Below are 8200 nucleotides of genomic sequence, written 5' to 3' on the forward strand. Positions count from 1 at the left end.
GTGGCATACTGCAGTCTACCCTCCCAGTAAGACTCGGGCAAGACAAATAAGGCCTAAGAATGGTAGCCTGACCCAGTCCACACCCTAGCACTCTCCTACCTGGTCAAGTTTGTCTGTCAGAGAAGCTGCAGCAGCTTGCACACTCTCAGGGTCGACAGTTCTGATTAAGTTATAATTAGAAGCACTTCTATGTGTCCCTAAGAGAGGCCTTTAAAGAGAGATAAGTCACAGAAAAGCCACAAATCACAGCATGTAGATTCACACTGCCCCTCCTTAGCTTACCGCTTTTCTAAGTTATAGGTTCAGATAGCTAATAGATACCAGCTTCTTCCACCTGAATACAACAGAATCTCTTTTAACTGACTTTCTCTTAATCCAACTCCCTCAGTTAACCACCACTCTCCACTTCCTGTGCAAAACATGCTGCACAATGCATTTCTTGCTACGGAACACTCGATTGTGTCTGCTCCCTTCTCCTCCATCCCAGGTGCTGTTTGGTTACCGTGAGTCAGTTGAGTTTGTGCTTATATGCATAAATATATATATGTAGATAGATGATGATGATAGATGGATAGATGATAGATAGATGACAGATAGATGATATAGATAAACGATAGACAGATAGATGATAGATAGATAGATAGATAGATAGATACAACCACATGCATTTTTTCATGTCAAATGACTTCGACTATTGATTAGTCAACAAATGATGAATCCCAATCTTGTCAGATAAAATAACTTCTGAAATATTTTATTATTCTCCTAATTAGTGTTCTCCAGACTAGTGGAGAAGCAGATCTGTGTTTTCTGACTTCCCTTCCATTCAAGTGTCACAGCGAATGGCCCTTGCAGATCTCACCTGGGCTATGGACTGAGGGTTTCAGGAAGCAGAAGCCCTCCCCTCTTTAGACCTCACTGGAGCCAGATGGCAAGGAGACTTTCTGTGCGGCCGTCAGCCAGGCAGAAGGCAGTCCTGCCATGGGGCAAATCTTCCTTTAATATAACAACTCCCCTCTGCTCAACACTCGCATTGCCCTGGCAAGTGAAAACCAAGGCCCATTCATGCCAGATCCCTGCTTCAGGGAAGGAAGCCACAGCCTATTCCACTGGGCCAAACACCCATAATCTCGTCTTTACTGACTCAAAGTAATCAAGGGCAGACCGTAACATTCAAAACTGGATGGTTGACTCTCCTATCCCTGGCAGTTGGAACCACATATTTCATTAGAAAATGCAGTTGACTCCAAAATCCAAGAGTTATCCATCTGTGCTCTCAGTCAGAAATATAAATAAACAAAAGGATCATGCATTTTACTAATCTCTTTGAGAATTGTTGACTCTTGGCTGCTGGTGGGTAAATCCTCTTTTTTTTTTTTTTTTTTTTTGTCAATAATGGCAAAACATGACAATATTTTGAGCTACAAATCTCAGCCTGAACCATTGTTAGAAAGAAAAGGATTGCCTCTCAATGCTGGTGATTCTTTTGGAATTTCTAAGGCGGTTAGACATGAAAAGCTAACTGTCACTCTTCATAGATGACCCAAGAGGAAAGAATATTCTGGAAAGTAATAAAAAAGAGGCACTTACTGGGCAAAACTACACTGTTCACAGGTTTTTGCCACTGCTTTGTGAAGAAGCCCTACAGAAATATAGAACAAGTAACTGCAGGAGGGCTCCCATCAGACACCATTATGCCAGCTCCTGACTGACGTGAGTGTACAGCACAAAATTTGGAACTAAAAGAAAAAACACTTATTTGAGAAACATTGACATTTACAGGTAGTTACATTTTTAGCAGCTCTTTGAGCATCTGATCATGTGCCAGCTGCCTCAAGCAGTTTACTGTTCCATGGGAAATCTAGACCCAGAGAGCCAAAGATATTGTAACAGAACACATGATGACATTTTCACTGAGGACAGCAGAACATTGGGGTGGTAGAAATAATAGCGCTTGAGAAACTCAAAATTCTCCTTGAAAATGCCTCATTTGTTTCTCTTCAGATGTAGTCATTGACTTTTTCCAGCTTGTCTCAGGCACGACTTTAACCCAAGTATTTCTCATGATGCCAGATCGTTTAACCAGAACCTGGAGCATTCGCCCATCAGACGCCGTCTCGCAGTATGAAGGAATCAAACGGACTCTGTCAGTTCTTTACAGGGAAGAATTGGGTTTGATGAATTTCGCTGTGCCCTGCATAAAACCAAGCACATCTTTAAAACTGTCTGGGAGTTTGATCAACTACAAGTATGCGTAGATTAAAGTCTTTTGACCCACAGTATACATCTTTAAAATGTCTGGGAGTTTGATCAACTACAAGTATGTGTAGGTTAAAGTCTTTTGACCCACAGTTAAAAAAAAAAAAAACTGTCTAGGACTGGAATCTAACTGTAGGAAATTTAAGGATACTGCATAAACTATATGGAGAGTTTGAGACATCTGGGTATCAGGTTCTCAGCAAAATAGTCCCCCTCTTCACTGTCGGCCAGGCTGACATTCAAGGATGAATGCACTGAGGTGGCTCATTCTAACATGGATTGCCATTATGGTAGGTTAGTCAATACACCTTAACAATTCACTTTATACCAGGGAACCAATTCTTTCTGGATCACATTTGTACATTTGAAAACCCCAGGGAACACTGGATAATAATGCATCATTGTGTGTTGAGTATATTAACTGTATATAGCTGGGACATTTGATAAACTTGTCAGCCTTCTTTTTTGTCTATAACCAAAGAGCTTTGGACTGTCGGAGTCTCAAACTTTAGAATGAATAAGAATCACCCAGAGAGTCTGGTATGCATGCAAATGCAGTAGGTCTAGAAGGAAGACCAGACCTCCTGTGCTCAACAAATCCTCCAGGTGATTCTGACACCCCTGGGCTGTAAAACACATCTGTAGAAACAGAGAGACGTTGTTCCAGGTTCCCAGGAACACCTGGATTCTAAGCACATAACACACTAGTCAGTCTCAAGTAAATGGATCAACTAGCTCTTAAACTCAGAAACTATCTTCTCGCACCAGGGTAAATTGAGTTAAGGTGACAAATTTCCTAAAGAACCAGTGATATCATTATGACTATGGCATTTATTCAGCAGCCTAGGCACATTTGCAGACGCAGACTGTGATGGTCACATGGCACTACCATTTAAAATTAGGGAAATAGAAGATATTTGAAGTCATTTATTTTAAAGAGTCAGATTTTTTCAAAACAATTTATGGCACATGCTTTACCCTACATGGTTTATAAAATCCTTTCTATCGAAAAAAAGTTTATGATGGACCTACCCCCCACAACACTGCCTATTGCCAATTAGTGCACTCTCCACGGCACTGAGTTGCCCTGGTTGGAGTTCATTGTTGATTGCCTAGTGCTATATCCAGTAACAGATGATGTGTATATTACAGGACATCCAGACTGGTGTGGGCTCAGAAGGCACCTGTATGAAGTTTTCAATAGAACAGTAATAAGTTTTACTAGATGTGACAAACCTTGTAAAAGTTAAATAATGTCACACTTTATATGCATTTCATTTAATACAACTGAACACATGGAGAGCATTGAGGATGATATTTAATTTTTTCCATATGTGGATTTAACACCACACGAAAGTTGCAGTCCCGGATCGCTAATTTTCCACCATGTGGTAGCCATTTAGTTGAATTTTTAAAAACACTTACCGAATTACAGGTTAGGGTTTCAGAGGCAGCAACTACGAGTAGGTATGGGGCGTGTGGTGTCCCTCTGGCTTAGTCCTGGGTCTCACTAAGAAGCAGTAAATCTTGGAAGTATTTTTATGACAGCACTCGCTGGTTTTTATAGGAATGAAGTTTGAGTTTGCCAAACCATATGCTAATGTACTTCTAAAAATAGATTTGATTACTGTGACTTCTAATTCTGACCATTTTTAGCCACCTATAGAAATACAAGCCAGTGTCTAATATTCAGCCCATTTAGAACATCCGTGGATTACACGGCTTTCAAGGAAATTCTTACCAGCAATTCAAAAGTGAGCTTAGCCCAGTTTTAATTGCTCATTCTTGAAAAGTGACCTCAGATATGTCATTTAACTTTTTCTATGCTTGTGTATATTTATACCTTTAATCAAGACAATATTTGCCTTCATTTTCATATCACAGAAAAGAACAGAGTTAGACGGTCAAATTTGAGGAAAAACACCTCCCAATACCAACTAAGGTTTATCTTCTACAACCACAGAGAACTTGGATCTTTCAGAGCAGAAAAAGCCTAGGGTCTCTCTATTCATTTTGTCTGATTCTAAAACACCTTTGAGTAACTAAATCAACTTTATGAAGAAATTCTTAGAAAGTGACAAAACCCCATGGCAGGGTACGTGGGTCAGTAAGTAAAGACATAAATCATTCACTACCAGCAGCAGCATCTAATGTGATAAATGCACATGAAGGTACTGTGAAAACTTTAAAGCTCCAGCCAAATGTTAGTAATTATTATTAATCCATTGAGACTGACCAGAAACCTGGAACCACTAGCCAGAGCCTACATCTGGATTCTATGGTCAGAAACAAAGATAACACACTGTACACCTATTTGATGATTCATGTCTATCTCGTCCAGAAGAAAAACTACCCTTTCAAAATCATTAACTCCTGGGGAAACATATTTTATCTCCCAGTACCAATTATAGTTAATTCTCTTGAGTTCAAATGGTTTGGGACCAAATCTATTTCACACATAACTGAATACTCTAGACAACTTACCCAGGAAAACTCAAAATATATACATGAAACTCTCTATGGGGCCTCATAACACAGCGTGGGCAACAAGCATAGCAGTCCAATTTTCCAGCTTGAAAAATTAGTGGGAGCAGCCATGAGAGCAGGAGGCAGTGGGGTCGTCCAGTGAGAACAACTGCATGCTAGGGTTTTGGAATGATCTCTGCTATCCCTCTGCAAAAGTCATATACACTTCTACTCAAGTGAAGAAAATGTAGCATTCTCATTTTCTATGACCAATTGAATCTTTCTCTCAAACCTTCATCATACCAGGATACCAAAGGGGCATTGGAGAGAAACAGTTTCAACTTTCCATTTAATGATGTCTCAGTCACTTACAGTTCAAATAGCAACTAGCAACTCTTGGCAACTGACTCTGTCCTTGGGGTGTAAATGTTCAGTCTCTCCAGTATCCACAGTGCTGGCCTGTGGAGAGGGCCATATGCAGTATAAGGAGAGGGCTTTGGATCAGCACGGGTCTTCTGGATCTTTGCTGATTTTTGCTACAGAGCCACCAGGCTGACAGGTTCCCTGGTCCCTTGACATGATTTCTGCTAAGATATGCCTGAAGAGATTGTGATTTATTCTCTTGTCTTGGTCAGTGCCTGGTGGGGCTGCTGACCCTTCCCCCATCTCCATAGTCTTCTCCATGGCCACCATCTATCTCCTGAAGGATCATTTTCTCTATGGCTTTCGCATTAGGGTCATCCCCACTTACCATAAAGAGCTCTGAAAGCAAGGCCCTGGCTATCTATCAACAGATCTAGTGACCATCTATTTTTCCAACATGGCAAACAGGAACCCAGAATACTGACTCCAGCTCCCTCTGCCCACCCATGCTGCTTTTATTCTGTGATACCAGCCCCATGTTATTAAGGACTTGCCTTACACTTGGTCTCCCTACCAAACTTCAAAACAGAAATCAAGAAAACAGTCCCTCTGCCTTTGGATTTGCCCTCAACCTAGCTAATGGCTCTTCGGTGAGATTTCAGCTCAGAAAGAGCCATGATTCTTGCATCTCGCCTCCTGTTTATCCACCTCCCTCTCTTCCTTCACCTGCCGTGATTCCCAGGGTGTGATGTAAAGGCTCTCCACTTTTTCTACAACAGGGACTTCTCTGGTGCCATATTCTGATTCTCTCTACCCCATGATCTACAATAAAACTCTGTGATCAAGTCAGATCACAAATATCTTAGTGGAAGCTAAAGATATTTAGAAAATTCATTTCTACTTCTCCGAACTCTGGCTTTTTGGCCTGTGGTAGAATCAGAAATCTTATTACGGGTATCAAAAGCAGAACACCGCTTCTATAACAATCCTAATGCTTGCTGAAGCAAAGTAATTCCTCTGAATGGAAAAGAAAACCATAGTGACAGATTTCCAAATATTATCTCCACTACAGGTAGAAAGTCAGATTCCAAAAGAAGAGGTAGCAATTGATTTCATCCCCACAAGCAAACACAGAAAACCTTGTTTTCCTCTATCAAAATAGCCCCCCTCACACACACACACACACACACACACTCACCCAGTTACTCTCGGCCGCTTTTGTGCAACTGCTGTTCTTAAGTGGGAGATTGTATTATGTCTTCCATCCAATATGACGGTATCACTGATAACTAGGTTGTGGCACGGTGTCTTTAATAACCAATTTCATGACACATCCTCCAGGCATACACTCAATCAGATTTGATTCTAAATCTGATTTCTTATGGTCCTAAACTTTTTACATTCTAATTCTAAACTGCTACATTCCCATTAGTGTCAGACCTTAAGGTTGCTTTCTCTTTCTTTTTTCATAATACGCCAACTGCTCTCAGAATTTTCAAAAAAGCACAAACACAAGCAAATAATTTTTGACATAAAGTAAAATTACAAGAGTTTATAGCTAAACCCTTTAGTATTTCTAAAATATCTATACCTCTACTCAGCAATATAATTTGTGTTCTTAGATTATAGCAAGTTTATTAATTACATTATATTTTCCACCACAAGTGCTAATAATAAGAAACTGTAAAGAGAAAAAAATAAAATTTATCATCAAGAGCAGATTTTGGGGTTAAATTATCTAGATGATATCCTCAAACATGTATCTCATTCTGATACAGTCACCTGAATTTACAGATAAACTTGGTGTAAAGCAGAAAATTAATCATTTTTCTCTTACAAAAGTAGATATACATCATTTTGGCCAACTTAAATAAAATTTGGAGTGAAAGGCTTTCTAAATCCTGTTTAATCCCTCCAAAAATTGCCCTCCTAGTCTACCTAGTGCCAAGATCTTTATCGCTAATACTACTCCCCAATAAAATAAACCAGGGCTCTTTAAAAGAAATGACTAATTTCAAGGCTAGGGTAGAGTGCTTCAAAAAAATAATGAGAGCATCACAAGGGCACCAGAGGAAGCTGAAGGATGCTCTTGTAGGCCAAATCTGGGAAAATTTAAACATTAAAATAATTAATGGCAGTAATGAATTGTATAGGCCAGGGTTAACAAGTCCAAATAAATAATAAATAGATAAACAAATCAATAGGAAAGAAAAAAGGCTCTTGCTTATAGAATGCTGAATGTCAATTGGTAAATGCGGAGGGAATGGTGAAAATAGAAAACCATCATTTTGCAGCCATCACAGTAAACTTTAGTTCAGATGCAAGTTACCAGTAGATACCAAATATCGAGGGAATTTTCATGAGCAGTAGAATATTTGCTTGATCTCCCCCAATAGCTCATTAGTTGCAAAGGGGCAAAAAACAGTATAGGGATAAACTGGAAAATACCTTAACCAGGTTATCGAAATTTCCATCAACATAGAGGGCGGGTGGACATTGTGAACCTCTATGGAAGGATACACCTCACTTCTGGCCTGAGATGCATCACCTGAATGAACCATGCAGAAGCCATTGGACAAACCCAAAATGAGAAACGTTCTCTTTAAAAAAAAAAATGTATTCTTCAAAATGTGAATGTCGTAAAAGTCAAAAATAGGCTGTGGACATGCTTCTGGTTAAAGGAGACTAAGGAGACATGACTATCTCTTCCTAAATTGGATCGTGTACTGCAGGGGAAAAAGGGCTATGAAGGACATTATTGGGTCGATTGACAATATTAGAATATGGATAGTGGATTAGATAAAATTATTGTGGCAATATTAAATATTGTAAAGTTGATAACTGTGTCATATTTAAAAGAATATCCTTATTCTTTGGAAATACAAACTGAAGATTTTAGTGCCATGATGAATGCAATTTACTCTCAAATGGTACAGGACAAAAAAATAATTTAAAGTATGCACACAAACACACATATGCACAAAGAGAGAAATCAAATGATAAAGTGAATGGAACAAAATGTTAACAAGTGGTTAATCTGAATAAAGGGCATACAGGTGTCCTATGTACTATTCTTATTCTCATAACATTGCTATAAATTTAAAACTATTTT

This window comes from Pteropus alecto, unplaced genomic scaffold, assembly GCF_000325575.1.
Source record: "Pteropus alecto unplaced genomic scaffold, ASM32557v1 scaffold24, whole genome shotgun sequence".
NCBI classification, from domain to species: domain Eukaryota; kingdom Metazoa; phylum Chordata; class Mammalia; order Chiroptera; family Pteropodidae; genus Pteropus; species Pteropus alecto.